Below are 20,234 nucleotides of genomic sequence, written 5' to 3' on the forward strand. Positions count from 1 at the left end.
AAGCATGACTCGGTGGGGGCTCAGTTGCTGGTGAGGAGGCTGTCATTCTCGGGGTCATCGCTTATGTTCAAGGCGTGATTGAATGTATGCAGATATGGATAAATGGATGGATATTAAACAGTGTTCCCATGGGTTGCCTGCATTGGCGTGCCGTAAGATGGGAGGGGGTGACCCAAACAACAAATGGAGGTATAAATTAAAACTTAAGTCATGATAATTTTATTATGATCAATTTAACTGACTCAACTAACACACATGAAATGCAGCTTATCAACCAGATAATTTACACATTTTTATTTACTTTTGTACCTTATGAATATCAATCTTGCAGTGCCAGAGGGACATTTCCTCTTTGACAGCCAAGATGGCTGTCTTTCTATGCTTGTTGTGGGGTGCAGCTGTAGAAGGTAATCTACTCGTGCTCTGTCCAGCACTAGCTTCCTGAGATGTTTTAACTTGATTTTCAGACATTTGGGGTGGTCAAAGTCAGTCCATATTTGTTTTTTTGTAATGTGCTTTTATTGCGCTTATTAAACAAGTTGTTGTTAGCTCAAGTACTGTTCACTTCATTTGTTTCTTTTCTCCACCTATGCTCTACTGTGTGTGTGTGTGTGTGTGTGTGTGTGTAGATGGGCAAAACTAGGGCAATTAAAATAATTAATCACGACTGATTGTTCATAACTCGCGATTAATCGCAAATTAATCGTACACTTTTTATCTGTTCTCAATGTGTACCTCGAGTTATTTTTCATGTTTTTCACACTCTTATCAGCATAGGAGTGGAAAAATGGGCTTGCTTCATTCAGCTTTATATTTACTAATATTGACAGCTATCCAAACAATGACAAATACTGCCCAGAATATTCTCCAGAATAACCTCAAAAGTACTGCATGCTGAAAAAATATGCTGAAAGTGAAACTTGCTTGAATGGTCAGTGTGCTGACTTCATGTTTAATGTCCCACTGTCTGGATACTTGTATTAAGTGCTTGGCATATGCTTCTTGTGAAGTGTCTCTTTTCTGTCTTTATAACAGTCAAAGCATGCAACTAAAGTTCCCACTATGGGTCAAAATAATGTTCTCTGACCCTGAAGTAACTGTGATTACTGAGAGAAGTCCAGTAATCTGCAGTGAGCGCAACTGGGTTTGTCTGCCCTAAAGCCTCCTTCACTTCAGCTTTCTCGTCTTCATACAAGTTGTGGAGCTAAGTCACAGTAGTGGCTCTCGAAAGCAATTCATACATGCAGTCATTGGACCCTTGTTCTCCACACTGTTAATCGTCCTGCAAGCTGTAGCCACCCATTTAGTTATCACTGCTGAAAGTTTGTTGTTTTTAGAGTATTTGAGACTCAACGTACTCTGGTGGTAACTCAGTTCATATCGACAGTAAATGCAAATAACTTTGGTCTTGTCAAGAGAACCATCCAGCAGAGCTTTGAAGCTAAACTTGCCATTCAAAAGATCCTTTTCTTTATCCCATTCTGCTCAAGGAGGAGTGTTTCTGCTTGTCATCCACAATGTAACTGCTGCATCGTCTCATGATTTCCCAAACTACAGGGTGTGCCAAGGGTCATAATTACAGAATGTGCGTGTGTTAATCGTGTGTCAAAAAATGTCAAAAGGAAAATCAAAAGGAATTTGCATTAACTCATTATTACTGCGTTAACTTTGACAGCCCCAGCAATCCAATGATCCTTTACAGAGTAACTGTATCTGGGGTGAACCTTGATTCTTTGGTGGTGTCAGAGAGGATGCTGCTGTAATGACTCTCAGTCTTTCCATGATGTGCTGGTCACACACAGAAACACCTGCAGAGACACACTGTTACCAACAGGATGCACTTCAAAAAAGCCACAGGAAATGCTTTCTTCCTGTGGCAATTAGACTATGCAACTCATCTACCTCATGCAGAGAGATGGGCAGCAGAGTCATTGGGTGCTGAGGTGGCTCCAGCCTCCATTTATTCCCCTTCCCCGTTTTGTTCATTTAGTCTGTCTCTTTCTCTCTGGATTACTGTCTCTGCATGGATTAAAGTAATGACAATGCTCTGAGTAACAGGACATGATGGGACACGATGGGCAATGTCGATAATAATGCATATTAACCATGTACCCTTACCTGTGCTTTATATTTGATATCTATATGCCACTCCTGAAATATATCTGTGATCTTTACCATGGATGACATAGTTTCATCCTTATTATTATTATGTTTATATTTTTGGCATTGTAAATATATTGGATTAGCACCTTATTACATTTTTGATATGTTATACGGTCCCTCTAGGATTTTCAGGCTATTATTGTGATTGTTGTTACATGAAATGCCTGATTTCATGATAGTTTTTTCTTCTTGAAAAAATTATGATGCATTTCTCAATACTTTAGGTGCTTTTTTTGCAATGGAACTGTGGGAACAAATGAAACTTGCAAAAGTTGTGATGTTGTCTTTGATTTGAAGTCTACTTTTATGAGCAGTTAGTGTTTCCAACAGAATTAAAAAACTATTTGTGATGGTGGGAGGTGGATGCAACATGTTTTCACCCTTAATTTGTCACACACTTTAGCTTTGCAGTAGGCTTCCATTTCACTGTAGGTACCCCTCTACGTCTGCTGGTTACATTCAGGTTCAGGTTTGCTGCTACCATGATGTCAACACAAGCACATGATGAGATTATGCTGCATGTAGTTATGTTTAGACAACAATATAACATTGCAACCAATGCCGGGATATCAACAAAAGTACATGCTGGCATGTAAATTTAGGATTAAGGGAAAGAGGCACATAGTAAGGTTTAAAAAAAAAAAGAAACATCACATTTATATGGGAAGCAAACATTGGACTCCACATGAATGTCAGGCTGCGTTTGATGCAGATGCAGTAGGTGCTGTCTGGCCAGCCCCTGGTGTACAAAACACCGAAACTGGTTCTGTCAAGCCGCATTCTCACCTGACACTGTGCAGCGAAGTTTCATGTAGACATGAAAGATGGCTTTTGGCATCAGAATCTTACACCAAAAGCACTGTCAAATCAGCAGTCTTTTGCAAGTTTGAAATGAGAATGGGCTGGTGGATAAGGGGGGGGCGTTCGATGCGGTTCTAAAGGACCATCTCCATGAGCCACTCTCCTCATGTTCGTTCTGCCTGGTTAGCACAAACTAACACAGCAGCAGTGGTTAACACCAGACACTAAGCAGTTTAATAGTCCCAAAAAATTTACACCAACACCAAAATGGCTTGACTTTGTCATAAAACCCATTAATATAAATTGGTTATAAATATATATATATATATATATATATATATATATATATATATAATATAAATTGTTATTCTTGTGACTGTGTGTGTGACTCTATAACTAGTGCAGAAGTAGTCTCATGATATACACAGAGAGTGTGGCAAGGAGTGGCTGAGTGAATCAATACACTGCACATGGCTCTGCAATAAAAAGAAAATTTACCCATTTAAAATCATCACATTTGAGGTAAAGTTGCAGTGATTAGACAAAATAACAACATTCCAGCATCCTTGAGGGACTGCTTTTATTTCACATTAGCACTCTATAAAGCTTCGCTCTTTTCTACTTTGTTCCACAATTGCTATTCAACAATTTCCCTCAGGATAAAAAATGTCTTTCTTACCTTAGTTTATCCATCAGTTTTCCCTTACCTTTTAAGTGGCCAGTACCATTGACTAATGCAGCATTAGTTATTACAGTGTGGTGAAAGTCTTGATAAAAGTTTATAATGAAAGATTTTCATCTGTAGTTTTTGTGTGTGCATTAGTGTTGGAAAAATCACACAGGGGCACATTCTACCTTGAGGGTGACAAAGAAACCACGAGAGGACTGGCAAGCCAGCAATGCACTCAATTGTTACCTTTCAGAATGAAGACTGAGTCAGCCTGAGTCATATCTTCAGTGAAATGACTCATACAGTACATAGGGAATTTATTAACAGCACCAGTGCTTTGACCTCATTGGATTGTCATAATGACTCTGGAAGGTCCTGTTCTGACCCAGTGGGTCTGAGTCAGTGTCAGAGCTGATAAATGTATTATTGGACATTTGGTGTTCTGATGTATTTTCTGTCATACCTGCTACCTAAGTGTGCTTCCATTACTCTGAGCTCTAAGGAGACTGCTGGATGGTTTCAGGTAGACAGAAGCCTTCATGTATGCCAAGTAGACCTACCAGTCTCTTTTTTTTGTTTTCCATCTTCTTCTTTGTCTTTTCCTGCTGCAAGACATTTTGTGAAATGACCCGGATGTCTTTAAATGCAAATACCTGCTCCATGCATTGAAGTTGGACATGCTCTGCCAGGAGAAGATTAGGTGGAGCAGACTCAGCTTGAAATAGTCTGAAATTAAGATTGAGCCATGAACAGTGAAGGTGTGGAGAATACAGGGGGGCAGATTCAAGCCTGAAAACCCAGATTAAGTTCTCATTTCATGCAAAGAAGTTTTTTTTTTTTAATTGAGTGGGGTTTTCGATTTCTATTTTTAACAATTACAAAAACACACTCAATTTAGTCTTGCTTGATGCCACCAAAAATTAACATTTGCCTCTTTACATGGGGCATTGAAACTGTCAACTCCTTATTTCCTCTGCCAAGGAGGTCATGTTTTTTGGGTCGGTTTGTCAGCAGGATTACAGAAGAATTTTGGCCTGATTTTAATGAAACTTGGTGGTACCGCATAGCATGGGCCATAGAAGAAGCCATGTAATTTTGGAGTGGATCTGAATCAGGGGGTGGATACACAGTGAATTTTGCCAGACAGGAGTTCTATGCTCTCCAAGTGCCCTTTGAGTCCTTTTCGAGTTCATCCTGCAAATGTTTAGTGTTGACTCATTGTACACTCTAGATTTGAATGTACAAGGTAGATTTATAAGGTACAGAGTAGATTTATTTAAAGATAGTGTAAAAAATGAAATTAAAATTTGTCCTTGATTCTGCTGCATCTTTGAAGTTGAAGGATGAGTTGATTAAAGTCACCAGCTACTATGAAAAGTCCGTCTGTTTACTTCAGCATGTTGTTGCTGATGGTATACATTTCCTGCAGTGCATTTTTTTAATTTGCATCAGAGTTTTGTACCATACAATAGCTCGATCTGGGATGTTCAGGGTTAACCATGTCTCTGTGAAGATGTGCGCAGAGCAGTCACTGATTTCCCATTGCTGAATATCACATCTCTCACATCCCATCACATCACTCACATCGCATTACATCCACTTTATTCTCCTGCGACCGGACATTAACCAGAAGAAGGCTTGGCAGAGGAGCCGCTCTCGGTCTAAGTTGGGTCAGCCTCGCCCTGATGCCAGCTCTTCTCCCTCTCTTCGTCAAGGGCTTTTGGTTTCGTTTCTCCTCTCTGGTCTGACTGGCTGCTCGGCATATGCTGTTGATGGAGATCCTATTGTGGTCTGCTGCATTCAGCCCAAACCCCACACAACTTTTCCTGATGTTGATGAGTGCTTTTCTATCATAGAAAAGTCGTGCTTCAAAGGGCCATGGAGTCGAAAAAAATAGCAAAATTTGCAAAAAAGTCGCAAAGATTTGAGGAGCTACTGGCTGCTGCATGTGCATGCGCTGCCGTCCGTGGTTCAGTATTTAGTTGTGATGAGATTCAAACTTTCTTTATGGAGCTTTGCTTTTTGTATCATGCTTGAGATGTCTTGCTTTCATCCAGTTGAACAGTCTTGAGAAGCACACAGGGTTATTTTCAAAATACACATTGTTGCTCGAAAGAAAAACACTGTTTTATACCATCTTTGTACAAATCTAGTTCCTTTGCTGTTATCGGGCTGTCTTGCCCTTATTGAGAAGGTCATGTCAAAGAAGATGAATCATGCTTGTGCCACTGTTGCTGACATTCTGCTGCCATTGGCCTGCTAAAAAAAAAAAAAAACCTGAAAGGAAGAGGAGTCAGAGTTGGATACATTTGGCTTCAATGGATTTTCATCATGCTCTGACCTCCCTTTATCAAACATATATTCATGGTGAAGCCTTTGAGGCTTTCCCCTGCTTTTGCTGTGTGGTAATACCTCAGCCCAATATACCTTGGAATTCTATCCATATGGCATAATTCCTCGCATCACAATTTACTCTCAAACCCAAATTTTAGTGCCAAAGCAGGAAATATTGTATCCTTAATGTAGTGTGGCGGAAAGTAAAAGTGGGAAGAGGCGGAGTTCATGTCTCATCACTGACCCGCAGCTAATGTTTGCCTTTTTACTGACCATGCCCAAGATTTTTTGTAGTTTTTGTAGTTTTTTTGTAGTTGTAGTTGCCTTTGCCACAGTCTTTTTGTAATCTTTGGCACTGGAAGTATTTATAAGTATTTATTATATCTTTTCTTAAAAAAAAAAACCTCTAAACTCAATCAAGTCTTTGTCTTCTTTGTGCATCGAGCCCTGTGACTGGCTGTTAAACACTATGATATCACTGCTAAAAAAAGAAATTACTCTCTCTGTTGCAGCTACACATATAAACATTTCCATTGGATTTGGAATCATTGCAGAAAAAAAGCTCTGTGGCAAACAAATGTTTATGATATTTACATGTTTTGTTCAGCAGGAAGTCTCAGGATAGTCCTCACAAATTAACGTTATCGACAAAAGTATTGTTATGCTATAAATAGGGATGTAACGATTCACGCAACTCACGATTCAATATGATTCACAATACTGGGTTAACAATATGATTTTCTCAAGATTTTTTAAAAATTACAAAATGATGACTGAAAAATATTCTATTAATTATTTCAAACAAAAATTATACAAAATACTCTTCTTTTCTATATCAAATTAAAGAATTCCTTATTATTTCTGAGGTAGGATATAAAACACAAACTATGCAATGAGTGCATTTCTGGACATTCACAGTGTCCCCTGCTGTTAAAAAAAAAAAAAAAAAAGAACTTTCTTTTTTTAAATTCTGTTTTATCAGACAAAAATGTAGGAGATGTTGTTTTTTACCTTGACATGTTTCGACTGACAACTGCAGTCTTCCTTAGAAGCGTCACGTGACTGCTGTGACGTGTCCCTATCAACTGCTCTTCCCAGGCGTGGTCAGCCTGATGGACCTGACTGGTTAGTCGGATAGACCTGTCAGGTCCATCAGTCTGATGGTCTTTGTAGGAGAGACCTGTCGTCACGGTTGATGGTGTCCTTGCCCTGCTTTCTGATTTTAATAGCCTCTTTCATACAGCGTTTGTGTTTGTTGGTCTTAGATCCAATAATTCTTACATTGTCCCAGTCCATGATGTGGTCATTTCTTTTGCAAGAATGAAATGATCTGCAGAGTCTTGCATGGTCTGATATTGCCGATTTGAGGTTTTCTTGTTTGGCTTTTTCTTTTTCTGCTCTTGTAAGTCGCCACGCGGTTTCCTTCTCTCACTCCTTCTGGTGTTCCTTTTTTCTTGTATTAAACATTCTTCCTGTCTCCCTGATGTATGTTTTATTACATGATCTGCATGGTATTTCGTATATTACGTTGCATTTTTTGTCCTGTTCAATTTTTCTTTAGTATGAACCAGAAGCTGTCTCAGTTTAGTGTGTGCTTTTATTGCCATGTTTATTTTGTGTTTTTTCACGACCCTATGTATTGGTTCTGTTATCCCCTGGATGTATGGTATGGTCACTATGTCTTTGAAGTTGTTTTGAGCTTTTTGTGTGTGTTTTGTTTTTCATTCTTTTGGTTTATTTTACCTGCTGTTTTCCTTTGTTTATGGCCCATTTGAGGTATTGGCAGTGTTGCATGTTGTATGTGTTTTCCCCCCTCCTGTCTGTCCTCCTCGTCTGTTACGATGCTGGCCCGTTTGTATAAAGTTCTGACAACTGAGAGTTTGTGTGCGGTGGGGTGTTCGGATGTGAGTAAGTACTGATCGGTGTGTGTCTGCCGTCATCTTTGTGGTGGATTTTTATGTCCATAAAAGCTATTGTCCTGTCTATTTCCTCTTCTGAATTGAATTTTATGTTTGGAATTGTCCTTGGTGTTCAGGTGGTCTGTGAGATCTTGTGTGTGTCTGTGTTTTATTTTTTCCAGGATGTCATCCACGTATCTTTTCCATAGGGTGAGTTTGCATTGTGCAGGTTTTGTGTTTGTTGCTCTGGTTTCCAGGTCCTCCATGAAAAAAACTGCTCATGATTGCTGATGGTGGATCTCCCATTGCAAAGTCTTCTTTCTGTCTGTATATTTTTTCTTTGAATTGGAAATATGTGGATTTGGCGAGAAATTTTAAGAGTCCAGATACGTCGTCAACTGTGAGGTTTGTGCTTTTTTTGAGCATCCTGTCGTTCCTGAGGCCTTCTTGCATGATGTGTAATGTGACATCAACGGGGTTTTTGTGAATAATGATATGACATAGTTTGAAATGAGGATCTCATCTGTTCCTACTTTCATGTTTTCTTGTACCAGTTGTTTTGAGTTTTTGCAATGGTGTTCTGTTAAACTAAGAATGAGTTTGCTTATTTCAACCAGAGCTTTTCAGAAGTTGTAAGTGACTGATCTGATGCTGTCTACAATGGGGCGTCCTTTTTGTGTATTTTGGGTGTTCCATAAATCCGGGGTGTGACAGTTACTGTGGGTATTAAGTTATCATGTGTCCTGTGTTATTTTTTTGGACTCTAGCAAGGGTTTAGGAGGGTTTTTAGAGTTTTTTTCTTTTCTTCTGTGGGGTTTTTCTTTAGAATTTCATATGTGTTACTGTCTCCTAATTGAGTTTCCATCTGTGTTTTATATGTTTTTATGTCCATGACCACCATCGTCCTTTGTCTGCCGGTAGAATGGTGATTGATTTGTCTTTTTTAAGTGAGTCTATTGCTTTTCTCTCTTCTTGTGTGATGTTGCTTTGTGGTGATCTGGCTGATATGAGTATACCTGTGACCGTGTTTTGTAATTCTGTTTTTTGTTCCTGATCCTGGATTTTATGGCATGCCAACTCTTTTGCTAAGATGAAATCTCCAGGTGGTATTTTTCCTGGTGTGATGGCAAAATTTAAAACTTGTGCGAAAATTCCTTTCTCAGTCTTAGTGAGTGTGTGCAGTGACAGATTGCGCATCCACTTCTCCTTTATTTCCTGGTGTGTTTGTTTGTTTATATTTTTCTTATCAATTAGTTTTCCCAATTTCTTCGTCTGGTGATTTTCTGTTATTGTAAATTCCTTTTGGTATGAGTGTTTAAGGTTTAAGGTGTCATTTATTCTTTCTTCTTCTTTCCATGGGGAATTGTGTTTTGAATGTGTCCATTTCTTTTTGTATCTGTGTGTTAATTCTTTCAATCTTGTTTACCTTTACTCTTATTCTTTGTTTCATTAGGTCCTTTCTTGCTTTGTTGATAATTTTTTCCACATTCTTTGTTGGGCTTAGGTTTTTGATGTTGAGGCTTGCCGGTATGATATCCTCATCTCTGCATCGGAGGTTGAATCTCAGGTGGGTTTTGTAGCGTGCTTGTGTTTTTTCAAGTCTCTCCAAACGGCAAAATGCTTTGACACAATTTTGTCCAAAACTTCCACGTAATAGATCAAGCAAATTAATTTTGCCTTCTTAGTTTTGATCATTTATTCTGTTTCTTTTTTATCATACAAAAAAAAGGGGATGTTGTGTTTTACCTTGACATGTTTCGACTGACAACTACAGTCTTCCACGGAAGCTGTGACATTTCCTTTTTAGCTGTTCAGCACCCTCTTGTAATTTGCAGACTGGAGTTGTCTCTAGTCTCAGACATGACGTAGGACGTTGAACATAGTGACGTAGCAAGTCGAGCAAGCAAAGTGAAAAGCAGATTACACCCTCTGCTGTTCAAAAAATGTTCATTTGTCATTCCCCAATATGAATCTCACATTTTTTGTATCAATTTTTAACTGCCTTGCAATGCTCCGTTATATCCCTAGCCATAAACAAACTACACCACAATCACATTGCCACTGCTATGAGGCTGTAAAGCTCAATGTGATGATTTTTTATTCTTGTTATACTTGTTAGCAACCAACTTTTTTAAGAAACATGAAAGCTTCAAAGTTTTGAGTAGAGTATTTTATATCGTAGAACAAAACATGAACGTCACTTCAGCTTGTGTTAACCACTGACCTTATTTTAGGGTTATAACCAAAAACACTTGACTTTGAGACAAGGGAACCGGGAATGCTAAAATGTTAACTCATTTCAAGGTTTAAGGACTCATGGGGGGGAATCATGAGCCACTGCCATTGACCAAGGTGTTTTAAAGCCATTTTTTAAATGCCTTTGTTGTGTCTTACATTTGGGTCTTACTTAATCCACACTGCGCCCTCAATTTCTAGTGGTAATCCTCAGTTTTATCCAAATCCGTAACCTTTTGAAAACATCACATAAAAACCAGACAGTTCTCACTCCCAAGTTGTCAAATACTGCCACTTTTGCAGTGATCACAGCAATCGATTCCAACACCAAAAGTCACTTGGCTGTATACACGACCAGACAGAAGCGGTTGCAACGTTATGATACGCCAGCTGGCAGCCGGATGGCACCTGCTATGGCAGCATAATACGCGGATGAGCAGCGTCAGTTGATAATGCAATGTCATATAAGAAGCACAAAGGTCCCCATATGACGGGTCGGTGGGGGGCCAGTGGATGGGTCCAACAAACTCTGGACTTTTACCTGGAAGATTGGTGTTCACTTCCTGTTTGAATGTGATGTTTTGTTTTCTACACCTAATGCATTCCAGTTTTTAGGATTCATTCCTAAGAGTTATTACCTCTTAGACAAGTGCAGCACCTAAATGCTGTTCGGCTCTTGGTTTGGTGTGTTCATGTGCAACATTTTGGCTTGACACAGCAATGCGAGGCGATGCAGCAGGGGGCTTTCTTCTTTGCTAGTTCTCGGATGTTGGTTTGGTGTGTGTGTCCAACACATCGACTGACATAGAACTATCGCCCAGACTGAGCACACTCCTATTAGCTCCACTACAAAGTGTTTTGGCAGCCTGAACCTGACATCATGTGGCTCACAGGAAGCAAACTCAGTCTCTGGTGTCACAGTCGTGCAGCTGTATACACTCAACCATCCACCTCCCTATGTCTTCTCTACAATATAATGAAGTTGCCAGCGAAAGTAATCCATGTACCAATTATATTTCCTCCCAGACATATTTGACAAAGCTGAAGTCTGAGCATCTATTGATATGGAAGACTGCGGATATTATCTCAAATATTTTGTCACTATATTTACACAGATTTCAACATTGCTGCAGGCTGTTGTATCAACATCTATTCCATGTCAAAGTGTTGCTAAGCTGTTACTTAGTCTCTCATATGTGCATTTTTTTGCCATCTAATCCATATCTGAGTTACTCCAAAAGCTGCAGGCATACAAAGGCTTGTGATCTGCACTGGGGAAGATTGCCGACATTTAAGAGAGCCGGTTGTAATATTTTGTCATTTCACATTAAATGCTGTGCTCGGGGATCATGGTTGCAGTCAAGTCAAATTAATGGCAGGCAGCTCAAGAAGCAATGTGATCTTTCCACATCATACGACTGATATTTTTTGTTCAAATCCAACACAATGGCTGCTGTTATTCCGGGACAGCTTTTGAATATTGAATTTCAAAGCACAGCCATCTCCCACTGAGGCTGAGCTGCTAGAATTAAATCAACGGTGTTTTAGTGTTCACATTCCTTTCTGTGCTCTCTGATAACACTCCTAATTTAGCACCAGTCAGTGTGTTTTATCTTTAGTGACCAATCAAGCATCATCTGTTTTAATTTTCAGCCCCTTTGTGACGGTGTAGGATCCATTTCCCAGCACCAAACATTTAGGCATGGAGGGATGAGAGGAGGAGAGCGATTAGGAGAGGGATAAACATATAAGTACCTTATGTTTTAGAGACAGTAACCTATCTTATGAGTGCCACCCTCTGAGCACCATTAACTTCCTGCTGTAGTCGGGTGTATTTGTGTGGTATTTCTGTGTATAGTAAGTCATATTGTGTGAACAGAATTGAATACAGTGTTTAAATATGTAAGTGTGAGGTAGAATGAAATATGTAAGATTTCGATTTTAGTTACTAATGGAGTGCAGTACTAGTTGTTGTGCAAAATATACTGGCTATTCTAATTAATTGTAATGCCCCCAAATTTGTGCATATTCATCCTGTTCTCATTTCATACCACCGCTTTTACAGTGTTTTCATTGTAAGATTCCAATTCCAAAAGCCACCTTTCATTCCAAAAGCCGTCCAGTGTATAATACACAGGACGGCATTGGCTGGGAACACAGCCGGATAGAGGTGTTCATGGTGTTACTAAATGCCACCGGCAGATGGTCGGCGTCAGATGAGAACGCAGCTGAATGGAACCTGCTGCGTCTGCATGATACGCCGCTGGAAAGCAACAGGTTGAAACACTACTGCTAACAAAATAGTATAAGGAGCACAGAGGTCCCTGTACGTTGGGTATGAGGGGTGGTGGATGGATCCATCTGAACGTGATGGTTTTTTTCTACACCTTATCATGTGCCTCTTTTGCCTAAACCTATCCATCCATGCTCTTGTTGCCTAATCCCAAGCATGTGCTTTTGATGACGTCAGAGCCTTTGTTGCCATGTGCTTGTGTTGCCTAAACATAACCACCTGCTTGTGTAGCGTGATCCCACCATGTGCTTTGGTTGACATGGCGTCTGTGGAAGCATCCTGGAACGTCAAAAAGAGATGCAGAGGCATACCTAGAAGTCCACTGACAAAGCAGTAATATGGGATGACTTAGGATGAGAACGTGTTTACATATACCTTGTAATTATGTGATCATGTGACTAATGTGTGGGAGTAAACAAGGAGGTGTCCCGATTGGTCTGCAAGGAGGCAGGTTGGAGTGATGGCTTGGTCACAAAACCAGCGACTTTCCCTCTGGACATTTCCCTGGAGAGGCTGTGAACATTAAGTCATTTTAAAGTACATTCTTTAAATGTTTCCTTTCCTAAACCACTAACTTTATGACAATTACATAACTTTATATTAGGGCAGAATGGCATCCATGGAGCGCTTGTTCGAAAGAGTGTGCTTTTTGTAGGATACCATACAAACCGTTCAATGCGCATAAATTACTTTAATACACATTTTTATGTGCTGGTGAAAGCCGTAGCCAGAGGCATTATTTTTTCAGGTCGTCCATCCGTCTACCTGTACTTCCATCTGTCCATCCCTTTCTCTGAACAAGATATCTCAGGAATGCCTCGAGGGAATTATTCAAATTTGGCACAAATTTCCACTTTGACCCAGCACTTATCTGATTCGATTTTGGTGGTCAAAAGTTAAGTCACTGTGATTTCATATGTGTCATTCTTGTGAATGTGATATCTCAAGAACATTTTGAGGGAATTTTTTTCTGAGCCTCACCAATAAACTAATTAGAATATGCTGTTTAATAGTAAGGTAACTGTGACCTTGCAGCTGTCTCATTAACATGAACTTGACATCTTAAGAACGGAGTTTCCTCAAATTTGACACAAACATCAATTTGGACTCAGGAATGAACTGATCAGAATTTGCTCATCGAAGGCCAGAGGTCAAGGTCAGGGTGAGCTCACAAAACATGTTTTTGGCCATTAGTCTAGAATTCATGTGCTAATTGTGACAAAATTACATACAAATGTTAAACAGAATAAATGATGAACGAGTGACAGTGTTTATCCAAAAGGTCAAATGTCAACTTTGCTGTGAGGTCATAAAGTTCTGCAAAAACACTCTTATGACGATTAGTCAACACCATGACACAGGAGCAGAAGGGGAGGCATTTGGTCAGATACTGAATTGGTGACACTAATCTTTAACTGTGCTGATGGTAGAGATATTCTTTGCTGCTGGGGGAAGATGTGTGTGCGACATGGATGTAACCTGTAAGTCCATCTTGAGTGGTTCATGGAGGCATTAATTCTAGGTGTTTATTCTAGTTTTATAGTAAAATGTAGAATTGTTTTCAGGCTCCAGCTGCATTTGATAAATCAGATGTAGCTGCAACATCATGCTTGAGTTGAGCTGTCTGCGTCATGCATGAATGTGATTGCAAGTACACAGTGCTTTATATAAAGCTGAAAAGGTTAGGGACTGCTGATTTAGAGCGTGAAAATCACCACCCGGGGAAACTAAAATGTCAAGTACATGAAAAAACAAACAAAAAAAAAGTTACAGTACCGACTGGAGAATCTGTTTGATTGACAGTAGGAGTACAGTGCAAAAACTGCTCATTTTTTTTTCCGGGTAGAGGTATATGTGTTGCATGAAGTAATATTTGACCCATGTGACCCACGTTCAGTGTGTAGGATTTACAGGGATATATTGGCATAAATGGTGTATACAATTCCAACACATTCTCATTCCAAGTTGTCACATGTTGCAGCTTTACAGTGGACTTTCGTGTCTACCTGTTACATTTTAGGTATCCTTCTGGATATAGTACTTACGTTCCTGGATCCTGCTATTGTGATTTTAACAAATACTCATGGTGCGATGTTGCTGCACGTGGTTAAATTAAGACAAAACAAGCACATGGCAACCACAAATGCACATGCTGGCACGGATGTTTAGAATTAGGCAAAAGAAACGCGTTGTAAGGTGTAGTAAAAAAACGTCACATTCAGACAGGAAGCGAAAACCAGGCTCCCACATGAAAATCTGGGTTTTGTCAGATCCATCCACCACTCCTCCTGTCTTCCCTATAGGGATCTTCATGCTCCTTATAGTACGTCACTACTGGCAGTGTTTTTACCTGACGCCGTCCAGCAGCGTACCATGTAGATGTGACTGGTTACATCCGGCTGCATTTTCAACTAACACTGACCATCTGCATAACAGGCGGCCATGGGAGGTGCCATCTGGCTATCTGCCGGCATATCATAACACTGCGAACAGTTCTGTCTGACCACGCTCTCTCAATTCCTATGGGCTCAAAGGTTTAAATACTTGTACAAACCGTCTGCAAGAAGAAAAGTGATGTTGCTCCAGATTTCAGAGGATTTAATGTTTTTGACATTAGCCACCATCTAATGTGTTGTCCTTTAATCGGCTCCCCATTTAGTTGCTACACAGCTTCATATGTTGATTTTGTAGTGCACACAACAGAAAGGAAGTCTGTTTTGTTGCATACTGCATGAAAGGAAAGGAGGATTTTCACAGAAACCTCTTTTAGCCAGTGCAGCTTTAAAACATGTCTGAGTGCTCTCTGCTGCTGGACTCTCAGCTCTTTCTTGCTGACCAACACTGGAACAGATGCCCTATTGTAACTCTCTGCAATTGTCTGCCTCCCTCCTTCTTTTTCTCCCCGTCTTTCTTTCCCACCCTCCCTCTCCTTCTCTCCGTCCTGCTCCTCCACTTTTCTCTTGTAAGCCTTTAATGGTGATTAGCTGCGCCGCGCTGAATGTGTCCCTGTGTCTCCTCTCTCACTGGGAGCACAAGTGCTGTCACTGAACTCGGTCCTGCACTGTTAACGGAGCTATTGATTCAGCTCAGATGAATGCTTGGGATACAGTATGGGAATGTGGTTTAGTGGTGTGTGGAGAGGGATGCCTGAGTGGACTGCTGTTACACATGACAGAGCAGTGTGTGACAGGGCTCTGGCTCTGACACTGGTTGTTTTTTTCCGAATGTAGAGATATGTTTGGTAATGCACACACATGCACACACACAAACCCAAAGACACTGTGTATTCACCCTCTTGGATCCCCATGGAGGAGCCAGAACAAAGGTGTCCAGTACAATAGGGTCTGGAGCTCCTTGAGCCCTCTTTAATACATCGAGTCTTTACCCACTCAGATGCAGCGGTTCATCACTTCCACTGCATCGTGTAGCTGTGAACAGAATGCTAAATGTCTCTGCATCTGACTGAATTACCTTGTTGTTGTTGTCCATTACCTTCCTCTTGCAGACAAGAGGGAGGCTAGTCTGACATTGCCAGACCAAATCACAAACGCTAATTAGTCTGGATCCTTTGGGTTCAGTTTTGATTTCAAAACAGCGTTATCTATAAGGGGTTTCACGCTACATATATTGTATCAATGCATCGACTAATACTCCTGGAATCATACTACATTAATAAATAAATGACTTTTTTTGTGTGTGTGTGTGATGTATGGATTTAAAATCATTTTCCGAGGCATAAATTGATTATATCAATACTACGAATTTGCGCTTTGTATTTGGCACATCAGATCTTATAAGAATGTATTTTTCACACTTAAAATGATAAATAATTGTTAATGTTGCTGCAGGTCCTTCTCCCATTTCTGAAGTTTTGGGCATGCTTATATATACATTTTAGATATCGGCTGATTATGGCAGGGAAACACCACGTCAAAGGAGGGCAAGAGATTTTTTGTCGCCGTTTGCAGTCCAAGGTCTGGACACATTTTGGCTTTTGTAAAAACTGAGACGTTCATAATAAAATGCTTGCGCTTTGCAAAATATGCAGATAAGAGATCAAATACAATGGTAATTTGTTATTTAATCTTTGTGTTAACTTATGTTGGTTTGTCTTTGATTGTCTTGCAGAGAAAAAAACAGCTGAATCCTGACCTCTACTGTCCAGTATCCAGGTATTTTCCAGTATTTTATCATGCTCTTCCAGTATTTTACCTCCACTTCCACTGCAGAGAAATTTTCTTTTCCTCTATTTTTGGCAAGAAAAAGTTTTAGTCAATTTCTAGTCATTGAATCGGATCATATCGCTCTAAATGACCCCATATCGTTCTTGTATCATATTGCCTACCACATATTGTAACACGCTTCATGTCGTTGTTAAAACGTTTTGTTTCATTCCTAATATCTATGCAGTTAGATAGACATATAACCAATCTGAGCAATGAAACGTGATGTAGCACTGAGCAATGGACAAACATACAGACAACAGCATACAGAGATGAGCTGGGATGATGTAGCAGTAATGTCTGTAAACGAGTGTTGCTGTTTTTGCTATCAGAATTTGACAATAGTGCTTTAGTAGAAAGTTCCACATCAGCTGCTGCCATATTTTTTGAAAATACCTCATCTGTGCTCCTTGTTACTAAGGTAGGCTTGTGTTTGCCCTGTTTGCCATAGTGCACCAAAAATGGTCCAGTTATGTAATTTATTTTTTATTTATTTATTTTTCTGGGGTTAAACTTCTTTGCTTGCTGCAGTGATGAGGTAGTATACCTCAGAGTGCCAGTAAATTGTGTACATTTTAGTACTATTTTATAGAAGACAGTTAACAGAGCTTGTACTTTGTATTCTTTCATGTTGTGGAGCTTTAAGCATTTAGCATAAACCATACCTTTTAAAGACAGTTTTGTTTTTTTTTTCTCTTTAAGGCAGTTATTGGTCCCCATTTGTTTGAATACATTATGAAAATGGGCTTGCTTCAGTCACTAACAGTGAACAGCATCTCCACACTGACTCTTAACTGACATTATGAGTTGCTGTAGTGCTTTGCAGACTTCTTAAGTCAGTCTTAACCTCAAACTCTGTCGTCATCATCAACAGCTTTCAGCTGCTTATAGGGGAAAATGTTTAATTAGCTTGTTAATTAGTTTCGTCTCAAGTTCTAATGGGACTCTTGGTGTTTATTAAAGTCAGGTGCATTGGAAAGGTCAGATAGTTTTGCATATACCTTTACAATTTAGACAGGTACTTAATTAGAGCTATCAAGACATGAGTCATTCACATTAGATCCAAGTAATTTCTAATACAATGAAAGGTCACTTGTATTTACACATACCCACACTCACTATATGGTCAGTTTAGGATATTTAAAATGGCATTACCACAATACATTGCTCAAGGTTTAACAAAAAATGCTAAAAGACAGGGTGTCCAATAACTTGTGACTGTTTGGTATGGTGTTTAACCATTTCAGATGACAGTAAAATATGTTTTGTGCCAGTGAGACCACAGTGACATGGGAGTTTACAGACTCATTTGGTTACTTGTCCTCCATGCCTGTGGATGGATGTGGCAGAGAGAAGGCAGCCTCCCCCATTGCTGGCCCATTCTTTGGTCTTATACTTAGAAAATGATCATCTTCATGCGTAATGGCATATAAGGACAGACGAGCCTCCTCCACGGTTGGCGATCTGTGGCTGACTTGGCAGCGTGACCGCAGCTCATCATCATCACTTCCTTTCAGCTTTGCTTTTTAGGGATGCAGCATGGCATGCATTTTCCTTTTTAATTCATGATGGTGTTTGGACTTTACGCTGACATTTCACTCAAAACGTCAACATCTTTAGACACTGCAGGTTGAAAGATTTCTGCAGATCTATTGAATGTGCCCCGCAGTTTAATTCAAAATGTGAGTTTATGCCTGCGCTCATGCCTCGTGGCCTAACACTGAGAAACCAGACTCCTCCAGTGGTGGCAGTGAGCAGCTTGCTTGGCAACCTGACCACAGCACATCATCCCCCCTTATAGCTCTTTTTTGGGTTTTTATGATTATGCAAAAAGAAAAAAGAAAAAAGATTACCTGATTTTACTTATGTCTGTGCTGCTACTTTATATTTCAGTCAACTTGAGATGATACTTTGCCATCAGTACCTTTTGCTTGTTGGGGTAGCAGGAATCTCTGCAAGGTGATCATTGGAAAATACGGCCGGAGCCCTCATTAAAGGAATACTTGGACATTCACACAGACTGCAATATCTCATCAGCGGCCCCAAATAGTTTACAGCACAAAAGTGAAGTGGCATGTTGATATTGTTGCGTTTGTCACTGAAACTAAAGGGCACCCCGAACCACATACTAGCTCATTATCTCCCAGATTTCAGCACAGACTGGTTGAAATGAGGAATGTTGACTAGGAATTCTAAGAAGCTGAAGATGAAGGGCATATGTTGAAACTTTTTACCCTGCAAAATGACCGGCTAAAATTCCAAATGTCAAAATGTCTTTTAAAATATATTTTAATCAGCATGATAAGAAGGGAACTGGATGATGAGAAATCCTGTTCATACACAGACTTCCAAGCTTTCAGCCAGACTCTCATCTCTTTCTCTCTGCTCATATCTGATGGCTTACTCCACCAGCGCTCAAAACCAGGCTTAACAGTAGGCAAAGTATTATCCTTCTTTCATGTAAAATCTCATAAAATTAGTTATCCAGCTTGTGTTTCTTACCACCCATTTGCCAGATGTTTTTAATGCATTAACATTACCCTCCCAACTTTCCCCTGCCAAAACATTGTGGGAGCCAGGCATCGAGTGACTGTCCTTTGCTGGGAGGTTATTGATGAGTTGCTAATGAAAGGCCTATTAAAGGCGAGCATATTGATCCACTGAGGACCTGATGACAGTATCATTGCAACAGGGACACAAATGAAAAAGACATACACTGCCAAGAGGCTGAAGAGCGAGGGTGGAATAATCATTTTATACACTGCTCCTCCCATGATCTCACTATTTATGTTTTTGGTTAATATCTGTTACATTTCTCTCCGTCTCTCTTCTTAATCTCACAAATAATTGAATGCAAATGGTGGTCATTACATGTAGAGTTAGAAACACAGAGTCAATATCAAACTAATAATGTCAGAGATTAAAGTGATTAATGCTAAGTTTATTCCTGTCTGTTCCATAATTTGTCATGGCCTTTAGAACTGTGAAGGCTTCTGACCTGTTCCTCCATCTCCCAGCAAACAGATGAAATGGCTGCATTCCAGTATGCATCATGCATAGTCACTGCACTGTAAAAAAAAAAAAAACTGTTGTTTTTACAGGAAAACGCTGGCAGCTGTGGTTACCAGAGTATTCCTGTAAAAAATACAGCAGCACTGTAGATAAATTTACAGACAAAATATGTAAATTGATTTACAGTAAATGAATTTACATCTGAATAACATTAAAAAACTACAGTCTACAAAAATGTTTTGTTAATTTTGCATAACGGTCTTGTATATAAATGGACCATTTCCTGTATTCTTTACATGTATTAACTGTTTATTGTGCATCAATAAATGATAAAATTAACAGGGAAATATCAAACATAAAACTAATTAAAACTGGTATAACAACAGTAAAACTAAGCATTTTAAATGGAGCTGTTCTGTATATTATACATAAAATCTATTCATAACATGCTATATTTTTATGTTTTAATTATCAAGTTATTATGTAAAAATTACTTATAAGCCTACAAAATTATTTCTACTACGCCTACACCAAAACATGCAAAAAATACATCTTCAGAAAAGACAAGAGAGGAAAATATCACTTTTAGGACATTTATTGAACAA

General features: G+C 39.5%; 1 protein-coding gene across 1 annotated transcript in view; it reads left to right on the forward strand.

Annotated features, from left to right (window-relative positions):
* Nucleotides 1-20,234, forward strand: part of naaladl2 (N-acetylated alpha-linked acidic dipeptidase like 2) — a 795,864-nt gene that overhangs the window by 73,364 nt on the left and 702,266 nt on the right. Inside the window, exon 2 of the mRNA XM_042513024.2 lies at nucleotides 16,523-16,566. The gene's annotated coding sequence lies outside the window, so the exon portion shown is untranslated. The remainder of the gene's footprint in view (nucleotides 1-16,522; nucleotides 16,567-20,234) is intronic.

Source organism: Plectropomus leopardus, chromosome 5, assembly GCF_026936395.1.
Source record: "Plectropomus leopardus strain MGB_pleo_1.0 chromosome 5, ASM2693639v1, whole genome shotgun sequence".
Taxonomy (NCBI): domain Eukaryota; kingdom Metazoa; phylum Chordata; class Actinopteri; order Perciformes; family Serranidae; genus Plectropomus; species Plectropomus leopardus.